This window comes from Hippopotamus amphibius, chromosome 12 (assembly GCF_030028045.1).
Source record: "Hippopotamus amphibius kiboko isolate mHipAmp2 chromosome 12, mHipAmp2.hap2, whole genome shotgun sequence".
Classification (NCBI taxonomy): domain Eukaryota; kingdom Metazoa; phylum Chordata; class Mammalia; order Artiodactyla; family Hippopotamidae; genus Hippopotamus; species Hippopotamus amphibius.
The window spans coordinates 71,288,711-71,314,290 of NC_080197.1; the positions used below are offsets into that span (position 1 = coordinate 71,288,711).

At 39.9% G+C, this 25,580-nt stretch overlaps 1 long non-coding RNA gene across 1 annotated transcript in view; it reads right to left on the bottom strand.

The window, feature by feature from the left end:
• Positions 1–25,580, bottom strand: part of LOC130833708 (uncharacterized) — a 70,056-nt gene that overhangs the window by 20,361 nt on the left and 24,115 nt on the right. Inside the window, exon 2 of the long non-coding RNA XR_009048528.1 lies at positions 6,920–6,991. This is a non-coding gene — a long non-coding RNA (uncharacterized LOC130833708). The remainder of the gene's footprint in view (positions 1–6,919; positions 6,992–25,580) is intronic.

Here is a 25,580-nt window from a genome sequence, read left to right on the forward strand (position 1 = left end):
AAACTACTGTTTGGACTTGGAATTGTAAGGCTAATGGTGAAAGGAGCTGTATGTAAACACTGTACTCTAGCTGGTAAAGCTGCTCATGGAGATATGAGTTAGCAGTTGTGAAACTGCTTTACATGTAAAGTAAGTAAGAATGGACACATGAGTAAGTGGATGGTGGATAGTGAGGCCAGGTTTTTCACTGTCTGAGCAGGAAGTTATAGATAAGCAAGGGGGACACCAGAAGGACCCCATGGCATTAGATTAGAGTCAGGAACATCATTATGAACTCATAATTAACTTATATATTTGATATGTATATTCATATTTAAGTTATAAAAATATATATAGGATGCATAGTGTATATATGTATGGTATATATGGGATATATTCACACTTACAAATAACAATAATAATATATATACAAACATGGGTTAATATAGTTTATATATGTTATTTATATGATATATAATATATTATAATAAATATAGAAATAATTGATGTGTTTCTGTATATTGTATAATAGATATAATAAAGAAATAATAATAGATATGTATATGTGTATAAACATGGGTTAATATATTTTGAATGTATTATTTATAATATGTAAATGCTATTATTATGTTATGCTATTTATATATTATGTGTATGTTATATTTCTATGTTATATTATAATTTTTAAATTATATATATTCTAGCTCTGTTCCAGAGAAGGGCTAGAAGCGGTGACACCCAGTGTGAGATTGCCAGATAAAATACAGGATGCTCAGTTAGATTTGAATTTCAGATAAACAGTGAGTACACATACATACAACTATAACTGAGGAAAATATCTTTGGAAGGATGTACAAGGAAACTGGAGCTGGTGGCTGGCAGACTGAGGTGGGAGGAAGATTACTTTGGCCGAATAGCCTTTTACTATATGCATGTGTTTCCGATTCACAAAATAAACAATTCTACAAAAATTTAACAAGCAAAACCCTGTAGGTAACTTAGTAAATAAAACTGGAAAAAAGTAGACTGCCTTACTAGCTTTTAAAAATTTCACCTCTTTTTAGAGAAACCACTTAAGTCTTGTGTAACTGTTTTGTAAGTCTGTCTTTCTCTCTCCCGAGCGGGTCTTCTCTGCCCTTCTGCAAATGGGCTGGTGGTCTTGGGCAACATCACATTTCCTTCCCGTACCCCCTTCTTCCCAGGGGAGTGTAGGGGAAGCCCAAGGTGCAGAGGATCTCGGGGTAGAGACGGAAGGAGGGCGTGCTCCCTGGGGTAATGGCTATTTCTCACTTTAATCAAAGTCTCCTCCTGAGTTAGAAAAGTGAGAATATTATTCTCAGCTGTTGACACAGGAAAATCGTTTAATTAAACTCAGCCTGGCTGCCTGTGCCAGTCATCACAGGCCAGAAACAAGGCAACATGCTTTAAACCATTTAGAGGAAATCTTTTTTTAATGGAGGAAATAATTAACCTGTGCAATTCACTGTAACAGCAGCTCATAGAAACAAGGTAGCTTATTATAACGAGGAAAAAAAAAAAGGAAAAAAAGGCAAGCTTTCAGCCCTGCTCTGGATAAGAATGGCCTCCAGTGACACTGCAAACCAGGGTGAGGCTTCCCAGGTCCCTAGAGGCATATGGTAACTGTCAGCAAGGAATGCTGAGGTCAAGAAGGAATTTCCTCCCACTGCGCCAGCACAAAACCCAATAGACCAGAAACACTGCAGGAGCGGGGTGGTCTGCCTTCTGCAGCAGTAGGCTGCACCCATAGCTCTGAGTAGAGATATCATAAGAGAAAGAAAGGAAATAGTGCAACAAAACTTCTCTTTTGGTTCAGACTTGCCATAATAAAAAGACCTGCCAAGACTTGGTAAGCAGGCTGGGGCTAACAGACCCTGTCTTATCAGCTGCCCATGGAACTGAATGGGGGCTGGGAAGTCATTAGGGGAACTGAATGGGGGCTGGGAAGTCATTAGGGAAATGGAGTGTAACAGCCCAACTCTCTCTTCTACCCCCAGGTCAGCAGACATGCAGTACAAACCAAGTTTTCCTGCTACTTACAGGGACTGACACTCTCCTCCTGAGAGACTTCTACTTAGAGGACTAAGCCCTCTGTTTGATATGAAAGTTACAGGGCTGAGAGTATAGTTCATAATTCCTTTACTTCAGTCTTGTTTCCTGAACTGTAGGGAATAAGAAAGAAAGACGTCTACTTTATGAGGCCTTAGGGGAAAATTTAGATATTCTTTCCATTCATGTCCCCCTTCTCGGTTCTCTTAAGTGAAGGGAGAGCTTCCTAATTTAGTGTCAGATCTAGCCACCTCGATAAGGATTGCTGAAGTGGACGTCCTGCACTAGCTTGTGGGTGAGAAGAAAAACACTTAGAGAAAAGCCTCCCCCATGTAGCTCAGAGGATTCACTGTCTGCACCATCCCTCTGAAACATCATCATCATCATCAACAACAACAACAAGAAAACCAGGTCTCTGGTACTGTGGTGAGCTTCAGCCCAAGTCCCACGCACGCTTCTTCCTTCTCTGGCCTGGGTTGGGGAACATGGAGGTGACCCTTCAGGAGCTGTAGAGCTTCCTTGTGCTGCTATTCGTCAGTCAAGCTTTTCCACGATTTCCCCTCACTTGCTGCTGACTACTGAGGTTATGTAGTATTGCGGCACTATTGATGGCAAGCAACTGTGGGTGCTCTGTCCCCTAAAGATTCCTCTTTGCTGGTGAAAAAAGAATAGTAATTGTGAAAAGGGAGAACAGCTCTGACAAGGATGGAGGAAACTCTTCCACAGCTTCATGCTTACTCACCTGTGAGGGTTCTGCCTTCTGTGTTAAGACTTAGGTAATCAGTCATCCCCTCCACCTCTGGGTATTGGAAAGAACTGGGCTCGACATCAAGAGAGCTTGGTATGAATTCTGGCTTTGCCACTTGTGTTATTAGTACAAACTACTTAACATCTCTAAGTTTCTGTTTCACTATGTACACAATGTCACTAAAAATGACTATGGACAAAGATATTGTGAGAAATAATAAAGGAATTAAAATTCCTGCCAAATACCATTTTCTCATGAAGTGCTTGTTGAGTCTGAACAATATTGCTTGAAGCCCATCATCATCATTTATCATTCTGCTAAAGGTGCACAGTGGAAGGGAATACCCTCCAACAGAGATGCCAAAGTCTGTTTACAAAGAGTTTTGAAAAATTCATCAGGAAAGGTCAGTATTAAAAGAAAGTGATTATTCAGGGAGCACATAGGACATCACTTCTTATACGTGTGACTTATAAACAACCAATAAGGAATCAGCTATACTATAGCATTTGATACTTCTATGTTCAAGCGTTAACAGAACATAGAACAGAACATTTTGTATTAGCATACAAAAATGAAACAAAATAAGAGTTTTTCTATCTGCTTATAGCTTGATGTGGTTTTTTATTCTCATCCATTTTGATCCATCTCACAGAAACATTATTTTCAAATTCTGAAAAACTATTTCTCTTTAACATCCTTGAATGCCTTTGATGTGACTAACATCCCCTTTCTCGCAAAACTATTTATTTGAACACATTTGGCTAAAAACATGTGAAACTCGAAATAAGTTTCATTTCAAATAACACAGAAAATCACACATCATTTGCATACTGCATGTCAAAGGGCCTTGGAATTTAGTAAAAGAGAGAATAAAAAATATTTGTGACTTTCACTCTGGCCTGACTTCCTCTGATCTCTAATTTCCTAGCCCAGATGTTAAAGACACAAGAACACCGTTTCAGGCGTACAACTTCTCGTTCTTTCCGCATGTTGCATCAAGTGCATGGTCATCTGCACCTATGCTTTTTGGGCTTCCTGCCACCTCACCAACTCTCCTTGTAAGGTGTAAGCATGGACATGTGTTCATAGGTTCCATCTAGTGGTCACACTTCAAATCATCTGAAAGTTGAGGACGTTTTTATCAGTGGATAATATGACATTTAATCCACCCCTTGTTTTGACATATGGGGAATCTAGACCTAAAGAGGTGAGGGAAAACATTCTTTTTTTTTTTTTTGGTTGTTTTTTCTTTTTAATCTTCTTTAATCCAGACTAATTCCCCCTGCCTTTTCTAATCATTCAAAATATACCTTCATTTTAAACATCACTAAAAAAAAGTGCTGCTATTTATAATTGTAAAATGTCATCAACTGTAAGATGAGTCTTGCTAAATGTTGAATTTTTTTTTTTAACTGAAGGATAGTTGATGTACAATGTTGTGCTAGTTTCAGGTGGGGGCAGAGCCTTCTTGGCACACAGCTGACAGCTGGTTAGTGGTGGCACTGGGGCTGGAACCCCACCCCTGACTCCAGCCACAGTTCCTGTGCTCCCCTCCTGCCCGTCCCTCCTCCCCTGATTGCACCAAGGTAGGCATTGTACAATACTGCTTAACAGTATGTATTCTCCAGGAACTTAAACATCCAACATTCAATTCTGATGTAAAAATAAGCCAGAAACATACAAATGAATATTTGCAAGTATAGCAATACAAAAGACTGTGTACTTCCACTGCATGAACTGTAAAGGTTGCCATGCTTTAAATTCAACAATAAGATTTGTTGAATCAATGAAAGACAGCAGATCTCAGTGAAGGAAGAGTCAGTGGAGATGGAAATCCATTAGCTTCTGGGTTGTGGAGGAGTGGACAAGATGGAGGAAGTGCCTGGGATAGGGCATTCCCGGAAAATGGAAGAGGATGACCAAAAGAAGTTGGCTGGATTCCCTAGGCAGGAACCATGGATTCTTAAAATAATTTTTTCTGTAATTACTTATTAATAGATTTTAATGGGTGCAATATAAATTTTGACATATGCTTACACCAGAGAAGTCATTACCACAATCAAAATATTAAACAAATCTATTACCCCTTAAAGCTTCCTTGTGTCCCTGTGTAATCCTAATTCTTTCATCTAAGTGGGCCCCTCCACACTCAACCAGTGATCTGCTTTCTGTCACTATAGATGAATTGCATTTTCTAAAATATTGATACATTAAATTATTTTGTTTTAAATAATTTCAAGTTTGTAGAAAAATTGTAAGAATAGCACAAGAACTGCCATGTATCCTTCATTCAAACTCCCCAATTGTTAACAGTTTACCTCATTTGTCTTACTGTCCTATCTGTATACGTATACACAATATTATTTTTTTCTGAACCAGCTGAGAGCAGTTGCAGACATGATGTCCCATCACCCTTTATTACTTCAGTATATATTTCCTTAAAACAAGGGTACTTATTTAACCAGAGTGAAACCATCGAGACCAGGAAATGAATATTGCTGTAATTCTGCCATCTGATCTATAGGTCCCATTCAAATTTCAACAGTTGTCTCAATAACATGCTTTATAATTTCAGAATCCAACTCAGGATCATGTGTTGTATTTAGTCATTAAGTCTTTATTTGTCTCCCTCAAACTGGAACGTTTCCTCATTCTTTCCTTGTTTTTCACAACTTTGACATTTTTTAAAGAGAGCAGACTAATTACTTTGTAGAATGTCCCTTACCTTGGGTTGATTTGATGTTTTCTCATTGCTAGATTTGGGTCATGCTTTTTTTTAAAAATAAATTTATTTATTTATTTATTTATTTATTTTATTGGCAGTGGGTCTTCGTTGCTGCATACAGGCTTTCTCTAGTTGTGGTGAGTAGGGGCTACTCTTGGTTGTGGTGTGTGGGCTCCTCATTGTGGGGGCCTCCCTTGCTGTGGAGCACAGGCCCTAGGGACATGGGCTTCAGTAACTGTGGCACGAGGGCTCAGTAGTTGTGGCTCACGGGCTTTAGAGCACAGGCTCAATAGTTGTGGCGCACAGGCTTAGTTGCTCTGCGGCATGTGGTACCTTCCTGGGGCAGGGATCAAACCCATGTCCCCTGCATTGGCGGGCAGATTCCCAAGCACTGTGCCACCTAGGAAGTCCCCAGGGTCATTCATTTTTGACAGGAATTTCATGGAAGTAATGTGTTTTCTCAGTTTATCAGGAGTAACAATGTCAATTTACCCTGTCACTGATAACATTGTATTTTATCACTTAGATGGTGTTGGCTAAGTTTGTCCACTTTAAAGTTACTTAGTAAGTATTTTGTACTTTTAAATAATCAGGTAAATCTTTGGAGGATCTATTTTGAGACTATGTCCATATCCTCATCACCGGCTCCCCGTGAGTTTTAGCATCCAATGATGATTCTACCTAAACTGCCTTAGTTATTACTGTGGTGGTTGCCAAGTAATGATTTTCTAATTCCACCATTCCTTCTGTATTTACTGGCTGGCATTCTGCTATAAGGTAGTGCTTTCTCTTCTCCCTCGTGTTTTTTATTCGTGTATTTATATCAGTATGAACTCAAGAATTTTGATTTTTTTGCCTGATGGATTATAATCAGTACCATTATTTACTTGGGGGCTCAGCTCATCCCAGATTTGGCCAGTTGGGAGCCCCGTTAGGCTCTCTCCTATAGCCTTTGTGCATGTCCTCAGAGTTCTCTGAGTGCTTCTTTACTTTCTGCCACAACAACATTTCCAGACTCATCTTGTTCTTTTCCTGCCCTAGCCCTGGAATCAGACATTTCTCCAGAAGCCAGAAACTGAGATTTGGATGCTGGGATTTCAGTGCAATCAGGGTGTCATTGCTTCAAAGCCCTCTTGGTGCCCATGGCTAGGAAATGTAACACACTTATCTGTTCATATCTATTTCCATATCTATCTATCTATCTATCTATCTATCTATCTATCTATCTATCTATCTATCATCTATCTATCTATCATCATCATCTATCATGTAATCTATCTTAAACAACCATGACTTCAAACCGATATCTCCAATTCCAATCCAATACCACAGTTTCTCCTTTGTAATGCCTTCTTCCAGCTAAGAGAAATAGCCCTGCCATCCCACATATATTTACTTACTTGCTTAATCCTCTTGCATAAAGCTGTTATCCCAGCTTTGCCAGTCTTGTCCCCAGCCCTAGTGCACCAGCTCTGAAAAAGGGGATGGTGAAACACAGAATTATTTTCACTCTTCTCTTTGCCCATTTTTCTCTTTTCAGTATTACTCAAATCCCTTCTCTCCCCTCTTCCACTGCCCAACGTCAAGCTTTAATAGGTACTATTGTTTCTGGTTTTTGCTACTGAATATCTATCCTGCCAATAGCAGCCCATGTGATCTTTCAAAACATGACTATGGCTGGTATTCCTCTCCTTTAAACTCTCCTCATCGCCCACAGAGTTAGGTGAAGCTCTCCTACGTTACCGTGACCTGGCCCCTGCCCGCACCTCCATTCTCATGTTTGCCTCTCCCTTGCTTGTCCTTTCAGTAGAGATGAATTTTTCAGTTGCCTGTACACACCACGTTCTGTTACTGCCATTTCCGCATCACGCCCTCATGATTCCCCAGCCACTTTCCCCAATTCACCCCTATAAACTCTGCTCAGGTGCTTCTGCCGCTAAGAAACTTTTCTTGGCACCCTTTCTCAATAGTTAATTACTCCTTTCTACAAGTCCTATTTCTTATACACACGTTTATTACTGCATGTGTGACTCTCCACTATATTTATTTGTTTACATGTCTGTCTCTCCTACCAGGTGACCGATCCAGAGGACAGGAATAGGCTTATTTGCCATTGTGGTTCCAGTATCTAGCATAGTTTCTGCCACGTACTGTACACTTACTATATGCTTACTATATGCTTACTAACTGAAAGGGAATTTTTGGTTTTTTGGTCTAGAAAGAGTGGAGAGAATGATGTGCTTTAGTTATCTACTACTGCATAACAAAAAAACCTTAAAATGTAGTGGCGTAACACAACTTCACATCATATGAAGTTTATTATTTCATATGATTCTGGGGGTTGGCTGGGCAGTTCTGCTCCGTGTGGTATCAGCTGGGGTGGCTGGAGGATGTTAATGGCCTCGCCTCTGTGTCTGGGTGTTGGTGCTTGTTGCTAGCTCATCACTCTGCTCAGCTGATACTGTCAGTCATGTGTCTCAATCTTCTTCAACAAGGGCCTCTTCATGTGGCTGCTCGGGCTTCCTCCCAGCATGAGGACCGGGTTTCAGCAAGGAGAGTCCACGGGGCCAATCCCATACACAAGCTTATTAAGAATCCATCGCATTTAGTTTGTGATGTCAACTTGAGAGGGGACCACACAAGGGCATCAGACAGAGTGGCTCATTGGGGAAATCAAAGTAACAGTCTACTATGGGGCGATGTTAGATCCTTTTGAGTATCATAATAAAAGGCACTGAATTTCTGAGAAGGAGGGTTTTTTTTTTTTTTCCTTTCCTTCTTTCTTTTTTTTTTTCTGACTGCACTGCACAGCCTGTGGGATCTTAGTTCCCCAATCAGGGATGGAAATGGGCCTGCAGCAGTGAAAGCGCTGAGTCCTAATCACTGGGCTACCAGGGAATTCCCATGAGGAGGAGGATTTTAAGTGTGAGAAAATAATGCAATGGGAACTCAATGCAGTATCTTGAAGAGAGAATTAACTTGGGTCAAAAACAATGGAATCTCTGCAAATATGCAGAGTGGCACTCAGCCCTGACACTTTCAATAGATTAAATTTATGATGCAGTGATTGGAGCCAGAAAACTGTAATCTAAATTGGAATTGAGTTATCTAACCCAGTATTTTTAAAAAGATTAGTAGCAGCAGTCTTATTTCAAATAGATTCTTATAAGAAAAATAAAACAGAAACAGGTAAGGCAAAACACTCAGGGTTATTTCATCTAAAGTTGGGATGTTTTGGGTTTTCCCTATTTTCATGTATTTTTAGCAACTTTAATAATAAAAAATAAATAATAAAATAAAATAAAAAATCTATTTTATAAAGTAAGACACACAAGAGAAAGGTTGCTGTCAGTCAGTGTTTGAAATTTGCCTGCTCCATTCTTTCTCACGACTGTCTGCCGCTACCCCTTCTGCTGGCATCCCTCAGAGACCTCCATCCCTCAGATACCTTTGAGGAATTCAGGGCAACCACAGATCATATTTTGAAAAGTGTTGACTAGATTGACTAGAAGATGCCCTAGAAGATGCAGGTCTGTATTTTGGTCTCATCCTGGTAACACTGATTTAAAAAACTAAGTAGAATCAGTGCTGCTGCTGCTCTGCATCCTCTCTGCCCAGCCCCCAACCTGGCAGCTGCCCAGGAGTCTACTGCTCTCTGCTCTTACTGCTATCATGAACACAGGAAATGAGGTGGGTACCTTCTGATTTCTGGCTGAGGATGTGAAAAGTGATGCTGTGGGGATCAAAAGTAGAGAAGATTCTAAGGCATTTGAGAAACTGCATTCCCAGGGCATTTGCCAAGTGGACTCCTGCAGAAACAGCAGCAGCAGCAGCAGCAGCAGCAGTGGCCCCCAGAAAAATCCAAAGACACGTCAGTCAGTGCAATGTTATTGCCATTGTCCCATGAATACTTTTCCAAAGAAGGCTGAGGCAGGTGGCTGCCCGCCAAGTGCACTGAGTGGTGGGGAGGGGAACGGTAGGAAGCTATGTATTTTGTAGTGCTGGCTTATCAAGAGTCGTGCTTTTTCCTGTGTTAAGGGAGCTGTATGGTCTCTTTGGGGCATGAAGATGACTGAGCTGGGACTGTTTAAACTTACTTCTTGCTCATCATTGAGTTAATGCTAGTTTTAGTCATCTCATCATACATTTACTGTGTTCTTACTGTGTTCTGGGCTTCCAACTTAATCATCAAGGGCTCACAGAGAGGAGTAGGGCTGCCTCTGTCCTGAAAATGCTCACAGGCTACCGTGTGCTTGTGATCAGGGTTGGCTGAGTAAATACCCATTAGACATACAAAACAGATGCTTTGTAAACTAGAAAAGCAGAGAAAGTTTTGTTTTCTTTAAAAGAATGATATGTTTTCCTCCCAAAGCATAAAAGCTCTAATTGTAGAAACTATGAATGTTATTGTTTAACTTTTAGGATACCAAAATATTTTAAGATTTGTAGTTTTCAACCTGGCTCTGTAGCAGGTGTAAAAACATGTGCAGGAATAACTCTAACAAAAGACAGCATTCGATGGCTACCATGACAGAGTACCAAGTGCCACCCTCCCTATCCCAGCCCTCTAATTCATCACCCATCATCGAGTTGATCTCCCTGTGTTATGAAGCAGCTTCCCACTAGCTATCTGTTTTACATTTGGTAGTGTATATATGTCAGTGCTATTCTCTCACTTCATCCCAGCTTCCCCTTTGTGCCCCCCATTCCCATTTCCTCAAGTCCATTCTCTACATCTGCATCTTTATTCTTGTTTGATGTGCTCAGCTCAGCTCAGCTGTCTGTGTTCCTAGCCTGCTTCTGTGTACTCGGATCTGACCTTCAGAGCATGACATTTGAGCACCTGTGCTGAGCTTCCTGTGCAAAGTACAGTGAGTTCGTGACTGTGTCCAGAGCTACAGACATTCCCCTTTTTATGTGAGCTGCATGACCAAAGTGTTTGGCCTCATTAAGAATGAAGTGGAGGGAATTCCCTGGTGGTCCAGTGGCTGAGACTCTGTGCTCCCAATGCAGGAGGCCCAGGTTCAATCCCTGGTCAGGGAACTAGATCCCACATGCTGCAACTAAGAGTTTGCATGCTGCAACTAAAGATCCTGTGTGCTGCAACTAAGACCAAGTGCAGCCGAATAAATAAATAAATATTTAAAAAATGAATGAAGTGGGCACATGGGGATGGTTGCAAGGGCATCAGTGGATACTGCTTGAACAGAGGAGAGCCACTGGGTAAATATACCCCAGCCTTCTTCCCAGTGAGGGCAGACCCTGAGTCACAGTATGGCCTTGTCCTCAGCACTTCCCAGACTACCCTTTAGCATCCTGGTGCCAACCCACACCCCATCTCACTCCTGTGTGCTGCTCCTGCCACATTCCCTATGAGTGCCCTTCTGGGGACTCATTGTGACCCCCTCTTGTGCCCCTACATGTTACTGAAACTTTCATGTGGATTTTATTCATAGAGTTAGGATGGCTTCATCTTTTCCAAATTTATTTCCTCCTTGATCTCAGTTCCTTCTACCCTGTTTCCATCAAGGGTGAAAGCCAGTGTTATTCACACTGGGAAATTGATAGTTCCTTGATGGATTCAGTTGTAGGAGCCATATGACCTGCTATTAGAAGTTCTGTGTAGTCACAGGAAGAGAGGGAGGCATGTAGAAACATACCATAACTAACTTAACAGAGCAGTTTAAAGACAAAGATTAATGCTGTTACCATTTAGGAGTTCAAAGATAAAACATCTGCAAACTTAAAACATAATTACACATATATCCCTCTTGGGGACTTGGAGACACAGTTTTGCAAAATAACTTTGGCTGCGAGTTAGAGAAAGAAGAAAAGTGTTAGATGTTAAAAACTGTTAACGGTTCATGGACCCACATAAATTGAGGGTTTTTCACATTTGCTATTTTTCTTACCCCCACTGCTTCTCTGCATATGCACATTTATTCTGGATTGATATTTGAGATTATCCAACTTTGCATACATGTTGTACATGTATGCAAAGACTCGGGAAAAGAAGCATGAGTTAGTAAAAATCTAACTATGTGACCGTGGACAAATTACTTGTCCTCTCTCATTATCCTTCCTCACTTTTAAAATGAGAAGGTTGGACTAAGTATTCTTCCATCTTTAACAACCTGTGATTAATGGAAGAAAACACATTATAGAACAGCAATTAGTGTCTTGGGATCTGCTATTGCCTTTGATCCTTACAGATGTGTGGTCTGAATACAATAATTTCTTCTCCCCAGACCTCACTTCATCTGTAAAATTACTGGATTGTCCTCTCTATTCTTTAATGTCCCTCTGAGCTCTAATACTTTGCAGTTTTCCTCATTTAGGGTGGAAGTCTCAGCTTTTTGTTCTTTGCATCCTGCTCTCATGTTGGGGGAGAGAGGAGGGAGAGGCGAGAGGCCTAATGTTAATCATTGTTATTTTCAGTCTCTCTGTTTGGTCTTCTCTCTTTCCTCTCTCTCTACTCTCCCCATCCCCCAACTTTCTCTCCTATTGTTCTAGAAAACTGGGACAGTTTTCTCAAATGAACATTGCAGACCCAGCTTTACCCAGTGAGTCCTGAAACCTTGGTCTGGGTTGGAGAAGAGGTAGGAATCCTTAGAGCTCTGCCTTGTTTGTTTTTAAGTCAGTTTGCTGGAATCCCTGCAGGAGACTAAGCTCTCTAGACTATCAACGATGAGCCCCGTATGCTTAAGAATAGGTTTGGCTGAGACTGACAGAGAAAACCTAAAGTTACAGTGGCTTTAAAAGACAGAAGTTTATTTCTTCCTCAGGCAATAGTCCAGGGTTTATAGCCTAAGGCTCTTGCAGCAGCTCTGAGCAAGGATGTCCTCAGGATCTCAGGCTCCTTGGCCTCCCTGCCCCACCATCTCCAGGCTATAGCCCTCACCCTTTTGATCCAAGCCAGATAACAAGGAAGGAAAACCAAAAAGAGGCCTGGGAACTGCCACACTGTGCTTACATGTGCACCCCATTGGCCAGATGTTGGTCACAGGACCACACCCAACTGCAAGGGAGGCTGGGAATTATAGTCTCCCTTCTGGGTGGCTGTGGATCCAGGCAAAAAATTGAGGATTCCATCACCTTGGAAGGAGGGGAGAATGGATATTGGGAACAGAAGGCCATCTCTGCTACTATCCCCATTTGGCTACCAAGTCTTGGATATGTTCTCTCAATAGTGCAAAACCATCGAGGAAGTGGGGCAAGTCCTAGGACCTCCAGTACCCAGCATCCTCATTTCTCTTTATGCTTTCTCGTCCTAGAAGACTCCTGGCCACTCCCACTAGACACTGCTATTTCCCAAGAACTCCAAATCATTTGTGTATTTACTCATCTACAAAGGTTAGTTGAAAATGCTCTGTGGTTGGCCCCATCTTTGGCAAGGGGACCAGAAAGATAGATGAGGTACAGTCCTTTTCCTAAGGAGCCTACAGTCTGGCAGACAGAGGTGGACACGTAAACCAACTGCCTAGAATAGACACTTGAACTAGGTATAATGGGGTATAAGAAAAGAAGTAATAATTCTAACTTCACAAACAGACGGCAAAGGGGTAGGGAAATGCCTCACAAAAGAAGTCTCCTTAAACTGAGCGTTTAAAGCCAAATTCCTTGGATGGAGGGGACAGGGCAGGGTCTCTGTCTTTTTTCTCCCCTTTTTACTTCCTTCTCCAGGACTAATATGTTTTGCTTATAACCACCTGTATGTAAACAGATCAACTTGGCTGCTGTCCTAGTAAAAACATAGTGTCCTTAGCTAAGCTCAAGTTACCAACTTGCATATTCATTTACATGGCAATTCCTGTAACCCTGTCTCTTAAGAAAACTAGACAAAATGAAGTTAATTACCAAAGGAAATCAAGTGCAAAAATATCCACGCCTTAATTCTAGATAAAGATTACAGAACATGGCACAATGTAAACTCTGGTGGGGGTCTGTAGAAGAGGTGAAGCAATTGTTTTTACATGGCGAAATTACTGGGTTCTGTACAAATGCAATTGCAATCGTTAGCAAGATAATGGAATATGGCTTCACATTTACTAAATTGTTGAGCCATTATCTGCTCAACTACTAACATTCAGTTTAAAAAGTATTTTTCTCTAGTTATCATAAAGGGAAGTAAAGGTGAAACTGAGGGATTTATGAGCAATAAAACTTGATGTTTAGGAGAATCTGATTTATCATTCACTGTGTACAATTTTGCAAGATTAAAAATGTGTTTATTTTGCCACAAGAATTCAAGATTGCTTAGACTCTTTCAGTTAGATCACCCAAGGTGAACCTTCAAGTTCTTATAAATTCTTCTTCCCCATGAATTTTCATTGACTAAGTCAATAGGAAATTCTTCATTTTATCTGAAGTTTCAAAATAGGCATTTTCTTTCTCTGTTTTTCTATATATGAAACTTATCTTATGCTTCCTTATGTGTTATTTTTACTTTACAATTTAAAATTCCTTGGAGAATGTTTTAAGTATAAAATTTAATTTTATAAACATGTATTCATCATCTCATAAAGCAAGATGAGCTATGTAAAGCAGAGGTCCACACGCTTTTTCAATAAAGGGCCAGAGAATAAATAGTTTAGATTTTGCGGGTCCCATACAGTCTTTGCGGCATATTCATCTTTGTCTACGTCATTTTTTTCTTAATAACCCTTAGAAATGTAGAAACCTTTCTTAGCTTGTGGTCCATATAAAAACACACTTCATTTGACCCGTGGGCCTTCGTTTGCCAACCTCTGAAAAGCCTTGATCTCAAAATCTTACGTGCACAATAAATAAGTATAATAAAAGGAAGATATGCAATGCAATATAAGAGAAGTACAAATGTGTAGATATGCAGAATTTGATCCTCTTCCAGGGCTTCCCAGCAATGACATCATTATCCACACAATTATGAAGTCAGAGACCTTGGAATCATCCTTAATACAAACCTATCCCTTCCCCTTGACCCTTGAATTTAATCTCTTATCAAATTCTGTCCATTTTACGTCCTAAATATCTCTCATAGTGACCCACTTCTCTTCATTTCACTGCCACGCTCCTATAAAAGTGTCATCATTCCTCACTTGGAATGTCAGATTCCTAACTGGTGTCTCTAACCCACTCTCATCTACTTTGCTTCCCTATTAAATACATTATGTCTCCTTCCTATTTCTGTTCCCCTTTCCTCTCTTTTATCCTTCTTCTCACTTCTCCTCATGTTCCTTTCTCATCTCTTCCTGAAAACTTCAGTCCTAAACCATCTGCATTGTGGGAGGATGTGGGGACTTCAGTGGCCCAGTTGGGTTTCTGAGCCTGAGCCAGGTGAAGACTGTCATGGTGGGTTAAGAGTGTGGCCTGATGTGGGGTGTCCGAGTCCAAGCAAGTTAAGGAAGGCACCCTAAGGGAGAATGGGGGTTCAGGGCTGGAGCAGGGAGCGAGTGGCAGCAAAGATGGGAGACAAGTTACATACACTGGGACTGGTCAAATAGGTAAATATACTAGAAGCCATTTTTTTCACTATCCGAGATGGAAATTACAAGTACACAGGGTGAGGAAACTAGAATGATCCCCGTGATCCATGGTGTTAGGTTGGGATCAGTCAATTAATGGTTTTCAACATGTAGATACATAGGAAGACGGATGGGTGGACAGACAGATAGATAGAAAGACAGAGATAGATAGATAGATAAATAGATATAGGACATAGACGTAAATGTGATTGTGTGTATGGATTTTGTACCTATGTGTAGTGTGTAGTGTGTGTATTGTGTGTGTGAGTTCATTCCTTAGCTCTGTCTACTGAAAGGGCCTGTGAGCAGTGACAGCCCAATCGCAATGAGTCCATCTCATGTCCAGATCTTCACTTCTAAAGGCCATTTTCCAGTAAAAGGACTCCTTGAAGTATTAGCCAAGTCGGACTGGGTAGAGCAAGTACAAGGTGAGCTTAGAATACCTTGTTGTGCCCCCAAAAAAGGAAGTATTCAAAACAAAAGACAATAACAATAACAAGAGCAGACAACGATAAAATGGCAAAAGGACATGAAGCCAGCTTGAATGGGCACTCGCTGGCCAAATCTTTATGATGCAGTCCAGTGCTTCTCAGGTTTTCTGTGTAATTATCAAGTAAAATGCATAATTAAAATACTGATTTATAAGCCCCAGTTCCCAAAGTTTAGATACATTGGTCTGGAGTGGGGCCTAAGGCTGTACATTTTTCTCAAGCCTCCAAGTGTTCCTGATTCAAGTGGCCTGTGAAAGCCATAGACCAGGCCTCTGTCTGTCTCTTCTTTCTCTCGCCTCAGTGCTCATCACTTCCTTTCCTTGTGCTGCAAGGGCTACAGAGGTTCTACTTTCACCGAACTACTTCCAGATGATTAGAAAAGTCAAGACTGAACTTTTTGCAGAGTATTTTTAATAGAGTAGAAATACATGAAAAGCAGATTGCAGGGGCTGAAGAGAGGAAAGAGCCAGAAGCAGTGGAAGATTTTGTTCTTAAAAAGATAAAAGGGAAGGAGAATATGGGCAAATGCAAGGGGAAGGTTTGAGGTGGAAGTGTGGGACTTCCAGGGACTAGGAGTTGGAAGGGTGCATGTGGTCAAGAAAGGAGGTAATGGTGGAAATCCTGCTATTTGCAACAACATGGCTGGACCTTGAGGGTGTTATGGTAAGTGAAGTAAGTCAGACAGAAAGACAAATACTGTATGATTTACTTATATGTGGAATTGGAAAAAACAACTCATAGAAACAGAGAACAGATTGGTGGTTGCCAAGGGAGAGTGGTGGAGGTAGGCAAAATGGGTGCAAAGGGTCAAAAGGTGCAAACTTTCAGTTATGAAATAAGTAAGTCCTGGGGACCTAATGCACAGCACTGTGACTATAGCTAATAACACTGTATTGTATATTTGAAAGTTGCTAAGAGAGTAAATCTTGAAGTTCCCATCACAAGAAAAAAAACATTTGCAACCATATGTGGCGATGGATGTTAACTAGACTTACTGTGGCAATCATTTCACAATATATACGTATATTGGATCCCCACACTGTACATCTAGAACTAATATAATGTTATATGTCAATTAAATCTCAATTAAAAAAAAGGAAGACAGTGGTGTCATCTGTTGGGTGTAAGGGAGGGATCAAACTGAGTGACTGAGAAGACTGAAGTAAAATTATAACAACTGTGGTGGGAATTTCAAGTAAATCAGCCGGGGCAAACAAAAAGATGATTGAGGCTTTGGCTGGTTCAAACTCACAGTCTTAAAATTTGAGAAACAGAAGAGACTGATCAAACACTAAATTTGATGCTTTGATCCCCTCTGTGACATCTCTGCCAATTGACAGGAAATTGTTACCCCTGCTCTACCTCTTCACATTTTGGCCAGCTCAGAATGTTCTTCTTTTCTGCAGTTCCCCCCTTTGTCTATGTGTGCTCTGGGGGAGGCTGTATCCACCTTCTACACAGGAACCCTTGAAATGCTGGAAGATGCCGAGCTATTGCCACCAGGTCTTCTCTGGGGTTGGTGTCCCTAGTCTTTCTGATGATTCCTCAGTTATTTCATGTCCAGCCTTTATTCCTGTTCTTCTCCTCAGATTGTATTATTCTCTGTATATCTCTCTCGTAGTTCTCACGGAATGGCTTGATCAGAGCAGAATAGAGCAGACTCATTACCTTTCAGAGTCTGGACATGGTAATTCTGCTAAGAGAGCCTAGAATTACATTAGCTGTTGGGGCCGGAGAAGGGTACGGGAGGTAAAACAATGTGGATTATTGACAATATCAAGTTTGCTGTCTGCTAAAATGTTCCTATCTTTTCTTCACATCTTTCTACTAAAACATATTGCAACCTAACTATATTTTGCTAAGATATTGTAGTGGCTCATTTGGTGCTTTTTTGCTCTGCTGATTTATTGGAAAACATCATGAGTATGAAATAATGTCAAAGGCTTTCTTGTGCTAATGTGTGGCCAGGTGAAGACTGCCAGTGATCCCCTCCCTCCATGGTTTCAGATTACATTGAGATTCTTCAATTTCAACACTTATATGGCACCATAATAGCTTTCCTGTGTCTCCCACTCTAGTTTGCTCCTCAGCTGACCTCAAACTACTTCTGGGCCAATCTCTACATTACCTATTTCCACATCTCCAACTCCCACCTATGTGTTATGTGCTTATTACTGTGTGATGGTCTGGTGAACTAGCACAGTGAAGGGGTCCATGCCATGGTTCTCAATGATTGATAACAAGGAAACAGAGAAGAAAACAGACATCATGTGCCTCCTGAAGTAAGAACTCACTACTGACTATGATGTAGTCTTGCAAAACAAAACAAACTGACCCAGAATCTCATTAGGCTCCTGGATATATCTACCAATCAAGAGGAAATGGAACAGAAGAGTGCATTTAATGGCACTGCAGAGAAGCAGCTCAGCAATATCTATAAACTGTGGGGGAATTCTATAGGACAAACAACCAGTTTCTTCAGTTAAAATAAAACAGCAAGGAAAAACAGATGAAAGGGAGCGGGGCTACAAATGAAGGGAGACTTAGGAGATATATCAATTCGTCATAAAGTTTGAGTCTTATTTTGATCACAATTCAAACAAACAAGTGGAAAAATATTTTAAGAGAATCAGAGAATGTGAACACTGAGTACTTAATGAGATCCAAGCAATTACTAATATTTTAGATGTGGTAAGAGCAAAAATCAAGTGGACTTTATTCTGTCTCACTGATCTATATTTTTACATTTATATCAATATTATATTGATTACTATAGCTTTATTTTATTTAACAACAAACACAAAGAATTTAAGTCCCTTAAATTTTTAAATAGGATAAAAAAACATGAACTACAAAAGAAAAAAAAGATAAGATAAATTAGACTTCACCAAAATAAAAAACTTTCATTGTTGAACAGTGAAAACATAAGTTAGAGACTGGGAGAAAATATTTGTAAGACACACATCTGAAAATAAAGGGCTAGTATCCAGAATATATGAAGAACTTTTACAACTTAATAATAAGACAATCCAATTAAAAATGGGGAAAATATGTGAACAGACACTTAAATAAAGGTGATAAACAAGTACGTGAAAAGATACTCAATGTTATTAGTCACCAAGGTAATAAAAGTTAAAGCCACAAGGCGACACCGTTACATACTCACTTAATGAGTCACTCACTACAATGACTAAAATTAAGCGGACAATTCCAAGCATTGTTGAGGAAGTGGAGAAACTGGAGCTCTTATGAATTTCTGGGGACAATACAAATGGTAGAGCTACTTTGGAAAACAGTTTTGTCATTACTTTAAAAGTTAAACATAGGGAAAAAAGATGGTAGCAAAGTAGAAGGACATGGAGTGCATCTCTCTCCACAGATGCATCAGGAATACATCAAAAGATGCAATAATTCCCACAGAAAACTGGCTGAACACTAGCAGAAAACCTTGGACACCGGAAAGGACTGAAAAGATCCCGACACAACTGGGTAGGACAGAGGGTTAAAAAAAAAAGGAAAAGAGGAGGAGAAGAAAGGAAAGGGACCTGTCCTACATCCTGGGGTGGGGGGAGCTGAAACAGAGGAGAGATTGCCAAATTTGAGGAAACCCTTCTTATCTGATGGGGAACCCACTCCAACAAGGAATTTGATTGGGTCAGAAGGGAGGCATTTGGGACTGTCCAAAGAGGGTGAAGTGGTCAATCTGTGGCAGACAGGAAAGAGTGAGAAACACTCGGAGGGTCAGTACTATGGCTATGTGTGTCCCAGACTGAGACATGGGTTCACAGCTGTGAGGGGGTCTGGGAGCTGGAAAGTGGGAATCGGAGAACTGGTTCAGGGTGAGAACCATTGTTGGCTGTGGGGAGATGGACTGAGGGGACAGGAGGGAAGAAATCCACAGAGGAGAAAGCCTAATGCAGAAAACTGGGTGGCCATGGTGGTGGCACGCTATTGCTGACTCACAAACAGGGGGGAGGAATCACTGTTGTAGCCTCTCTTTCAGCACCTGTGATGAACAAAGGGAGGCCTCTCTGGGCCTGGCTGTCACAGTCAATAAGGGATAGAAAAAGCCCCCTGGGGGAGAGGAGCCACTATCAAAGCCTCTCTCTCTCCACACACCTCCATCTGCAGCTGAACAATAAAGGAAACCTTCACTGAGGCAGACCCAAAGAGCTCCAAGGCAGCCTCAGGACCAGACTCTGGTGGTTAGATCACATTCAGAAGCAAGGACAAAACCAAAGCTGAACACCAGGGGCAGCGGAACTAAGAGGTTCTAAAATCTTTCCATCACATATGCATGCTGCAGACTAAATCCCTGTGATCAGCTAGGTAGACCCTATGTCTTCAGAATATCAGAGTAGACAATGAATGTTCCCACAAATGAAAATGGTCTAGCTCTGGCAGCTGTGGACTGTGGGAACAAGCACACACAGGAATTGGGCCAGATCAGAGCCTAAGTAGACGCCATAGGACCCACAGCAGGTCCAGAGTCCAACCCAGAAGCAGAAGAGGGCCTCTTGGGGAGGTGAAGGTGGCCTGAGGCTCAAGGTGTGTACAAGGACACTTACAGCTGTGACCCCAAGGAAACAGAATTATTATTAATTCTATTCATCTGATCCATTAATGTGGTGAGTTCTAGCATATTTTTTTTTTACAGTCTTAGTCCTAAGGGATCTTTATGTTTTATAACATATTTTTTATTCTATTTTTTACTTTTATTTTTATTTTTAGCCTTTTTGTATATTACTATTTCTAGCTAGCTTTTTTGTAGTGCTGAGTTTATCTCCCCATCTTCTTTTCTTCTTTATCTTTAATACATTTCTATTTTATTTTATTTTTTTCTTTTTCTTTTTATATTTCCAGTCATACTATGCTCTTCTGTTGCTCTGTGTTCTATCTCTTTTTATTTTATTTTATCCTATTATACTTTTAATCAATACTATTGGTCTGCTCTGTTTCCTTGTTTTATTCTTCAAATGACACACTGTTTTGGTTTTTGCTATTAGGTTGTGTCTTTATCTTAGTTCTAATTATAATTGCTTGATTTCATTTTGGGGATTGTCAGTCTATCTGGCTGTTCTCTTGCTTTTTGTTATATTTGCTCCCTGTTTTTATTTGTTCCCTGTTATATTCGGTCCTCATTTTCACAATTTCCCTGGTTGTTTGTTTTTGTTTTGAATTTTTGTTGGTTTTCTCTTTAATAATCTGATTGCATTGTAGGGTTCTTCTGTAAGGTTGTTCTAGTGCTTTATGTTCCATTGGGTTCTGTTTTTGTTTTTCTTGTGTGTGTAAGTGTTTCCTTGATTCAGTATTTGTTTGACTTAACATTTTACCATTAGTCTGGGGCTTGTATAGTCTTTTTTGATGCCCTTTATTGCGAGGATGAGCAACCTCTGGAGTCTGGTATCCTTGACCAGAAGTCAAGTCGGAGGCTTTGGGGAGGGAGCACTGAGTCCAGGACACTAGACCATTAGAGAGTCCTCAGGCACAGGGAAGATTAACCACAGAGAGTTCTCATGGAGGCCTCTATCAGAGTCTAAGACCTGTCCTTGCCCAACTGCCTGAGACTGCCAGTGCTGCATACCACACACCAAACTACAACAAGACAGGACCACAAACCCACCCATCAGCACACAGACTACCTAAAGCCATATTAACCTCACAGATACCTTAAAACAGACCACCTGACACGGCCCTGCTCATCAGAGGGAAAAGAATCAGATCCACACACCGGAAAGCAGGCACCAGACCCTCCCATCAGGAAGCCTACTCAAGACACTGGATCAACCCCACCACAGGGGACAGAGAACAGAAACAGGAGGAATTACTACTAGGCAGCATAAGGAAAGGAGACAGCAAATAATATAAATTAGACAAAATGAGAAAACAGAGAAACACCTTGCAGGCAAAGGAGCAAGATAAAAACCCACAAGACCAAATAAATGAGGAGGAAATAGGCAAATTGTCTGAAAAAGAATTCACAGTAATGATAGTAGAGATGATCCAAAATCTTGAAAACAAAATAAAGAAAATGCAAGGAACATTTAATAAGGACTCAGGATTGAAGAGCAAACAAACAGTAATGAACAACACAATAACAGAAATTAAAAATAATACAGATGGTATAAAGAGCAGAATAACTGAGGCAGAAGAACAAGTAAGTGAGTTGGAAGATAGAATGGTAGAAATAACTGCCACAGAGCAGGAAAAAGAAAAAAGAATAAAAAGAATGGAAGACAGTCTCAGAGACCTCTGGGACAACATTAAGTGCACGAACATTCGAATCATAGGTGTCCCAGAAGAAGAAGAAAAAAAGAAAGGGTGTGAGAAAATATTTGAAGAGGATATAGTGGAAAACTTCCCAAACATGGGAAAGGAAATAGTTAATCAAGTCCAAGAAGAGCAGAGAGTCCCATACAGAATAAACCCAAGGAGAAACATACTAAAGCACATATTAATCAAACTAACGAAAATTAACCACAAAGAAAAAATATTGAAAGCAGCAAGAGAAAAACAGCAAATAACATATAAGGGAAAAACCATAAGGATAACCGCTCTTAAAGTCTTGAAAGAGAAAAACATACAGCCAAGAATACTCTACCCAGCATAAACCTCATTCAGAGTCAATGGAGAAATCAAAAGCTTTACACACAAGCAAAAGAAGAGAATTCAGCACCACCAAATGAGCCTTACAAAAATTGCTAAAGGAACTTCTCTAGGCAGGAAACACAAGAGAAGGAAAAGACCTACAAAAACAAACCTAAAACAATTAAGAAAATGGTAATAGGAACATACATGTCAATAATTACCTTAAATGTGAGTGGATTAAATGCTCCAACCAAAAGACACAGACTAGCTGTATGAATACAAAAATAAGACCCTTATATATACCATCTACAAAACCCACTTCAGACCCAGGGACACATACAGACTGAAAGTAAGGGGATGGAAAAAGATATTCTATGCAAATGGAAGTCAAAAGAAAGCCAGAGTAGCAATACTCATATCAGACAAATTAAACTTTAAAGTAAAGACTATTACAAGAGACAAGGAAGGACACTACATAATGATCAAGGGAACAATCCAAGAAGAAGATATAACAATTGTCAATACCTATGCACCCAACATAGGAGCACCTCAATACATAAGGCAAATGCTAACAGCCATAAAAGGGGAAATTGACAGTAACACAATAATAGTAGGAGACTTTAACACCCTGCTTACACCAATGGATGGATAATCCAAACAGAAAATAAATAAGGAAACACAAGCTTTAAATGACACATTAGACCATCTCAACTTAATTGATATTTATAGGACAATCCATCCAAAAACGACAGAATACACTTTCTTCTCAAGTGCACACAGAACATTCTCCAGGATAGATTACATCTTCGGTCACAAATAAAGCCTCAGTAAACTCAAGAAAACTGAAATCGTATTAAACATCTTCTTCAACCACAACACCATGAGACTAGATATCAATTACAGGAAAAAAACTGTCAAAAATATATATACATGGAGCCTAAACAATACATTATTAAACAACCAAGAGATCACTGAAGAAATCAAAAAGGAAATAAAAAAATACCTAGAAACAAATGGCAACGAAAACACAACAACCCAAAACCTATGGGATGCAGTAAAAGCAGTTCTAAGAGGGAAGTTTATAGCAATACAATCCTACCTCAAGGAAAAAGAAAAATCTTGAATAAACAACCTAAACTTACACCTAAAACAATTAGAGAAAGAAGAACAAAAAAACCCCAAAGTGAGCAGAAGGAAAGAAATCATAACAATCAGATGAGAAATAAATGAAAAAGAAATGAAGGAAAGAATAGCAAAGAACCAGCAAAAGCTGCTTCTTTGGTAAGATAAACAAAATTGATAAACCATTAGCCAGACTCTTCAGGAAAAAAGGGGAGAAGACGCAAATCAACAGAATTAGAAATGAAAAAGGAGAAGTAACAACGGACACCACAGAAATACAAAAGATCATGAGAGACTACTACAAGCAACTATGTGCCAATAAATTGGATAACCTGGAAGAAATGGGTGAATTCTTAGAAAAGTACAATATTCCAAGACTGAACCAGGAAGAAATAGAAACTATGAACAGACCAATCACAAGTACTGATATTGAGATTGTGATTAAAAATCTCCCAACAAACAAAAGCCAAGGGCCAGATGGCTTCACAGGCAAATTCTATCAAACATTTCAAGAAGAGCTAACACCTATCCTTCTCAAACTCTTCCAAAATATAGCAGAAGGAGGAACACTCCCAAACTCATTCTATGAGGCCACCATCACCCTGATACCAAAACCAGGCAAAGATGTCACAAAAAAAGGAAATGACAGGCCAATATCACTGATGAATTTAGATGCAAAAATCCTCAACAAAATACTAGCAAACAGAATCCAACAGCACATTAGAAGATCATAAACCATGATCAAGTGGGGTTTATCCCTGGAATGCAAGTATTCTTCAATATACACAAATCAATCAATGTGATACATCATATTAAACTGAAGGATAAAAATCATATGATAATCTCAATAGATGCAGAAAAAGCTTTTGACAAAATTCAACACCCATTTATGATAAAAACTCTTCAGAAAAAGGGCATAGAAGGAAATCACTTCAACATAATAAAAGCTATATGTGAAAAACCAACAGCTAACATCATTCTAAATGGTGAAAAACTGAAAGCATTCACTCTAAGAGCAGGAACAAGACAAGGGTGCCCACACTCATCACTATTATTCAACATAGTTTTGGAAGTGTTAGCCACAGCAATCAGAGAAGAAAATGAAATAAAAGGAATCCAAACTGGAAAAGAAGTAAAACTGTCACTCTTTGCAGATGACATGGTATTATAAATAGAAAACCCTAAAGATTCTACCAGAAAGCTGCTAGCACTAATCGATGAATTTAGTAAAGTAGCAGGATACAAAATTAATGCACAGAAATCTCTTGCACTAAAATCTCTATACACTAGTAATGAAAGAGCAGAAAGAGAAATTAAGGAAACACTCCCATTCACCACTGCAACAAAAAGAATAAAATACCTAGGAGAAAACCTGCCTAAGGAGGCAAAAGACCTGTATGCAGAAAACTATAAGACACTGATGAAAGAAATCAAAGATGATACAAACAGATGGAGGGACATCCCATGTTCCTGGATGGGAAGAATCAACATTGTGAAAATGACTCTGCTACCCAAAGCAGTTTACAGATTCAATGCAATCCCGATCAAATTACCAATGGCATTTTTCACAGAACTAGAACAAGAAATTTTATGATTTGCATGGAAACACAAAAGACCCTGAATAGCCAAAGCAACCTTGAGAAGGAAAGACAGAGCTGGAGGAATCAGGCTCCCTGACTTCAAACTATACTACAAGGCTACAGTGATCAAGACAGTATGGTACTGGCACAAAAACAGAAATACAGATCAATGGAACAGAATAGAGAGCCCAGAGATAAATCCACACACAATGGGCACCCTATCTTTGGCAAAGGAGGCAAGAATGTACAATGGAAAAAAGACAGCCTCTTCAATAAGCAGTGCTGGAAAAATTGGACAGCTACATGTAAAAGAATGAAATTAGCACACCTGCTAACACCATACACAAAAATAAACTCAAAATGGATTAAAGTGCTAAATGTAAGGCCAGACACTATACAACTCTAAGAGGAAAACAGAGGCAGAACATTCTATGACATACATCAAAGCAAGATCCTTTTGACCCCCCTCCTAGAATAATGGAAATCAAATAAAAAGTAAACAAATGGGACCTAATGAAACTTTAAAGCTTTTGCACAGCAAAAGAAACCATAAACAAGACAAGAAGACAACCCTCGGAATGGGAGAAAATATTTGCTAATGTAGCAATGGACAAAGGATTAATCTCCAAAATATACAAGCAGCTCATGCTGCTCAATATCAAAAAAGCAAATAACCCAATCCACAAATGAGTGGAAGACCTAAATAGACATTTCTCCAAAGAAGACATGCAGATGGCTAACAAACACATGAAAAGATGCTCAACATCACTAATCATT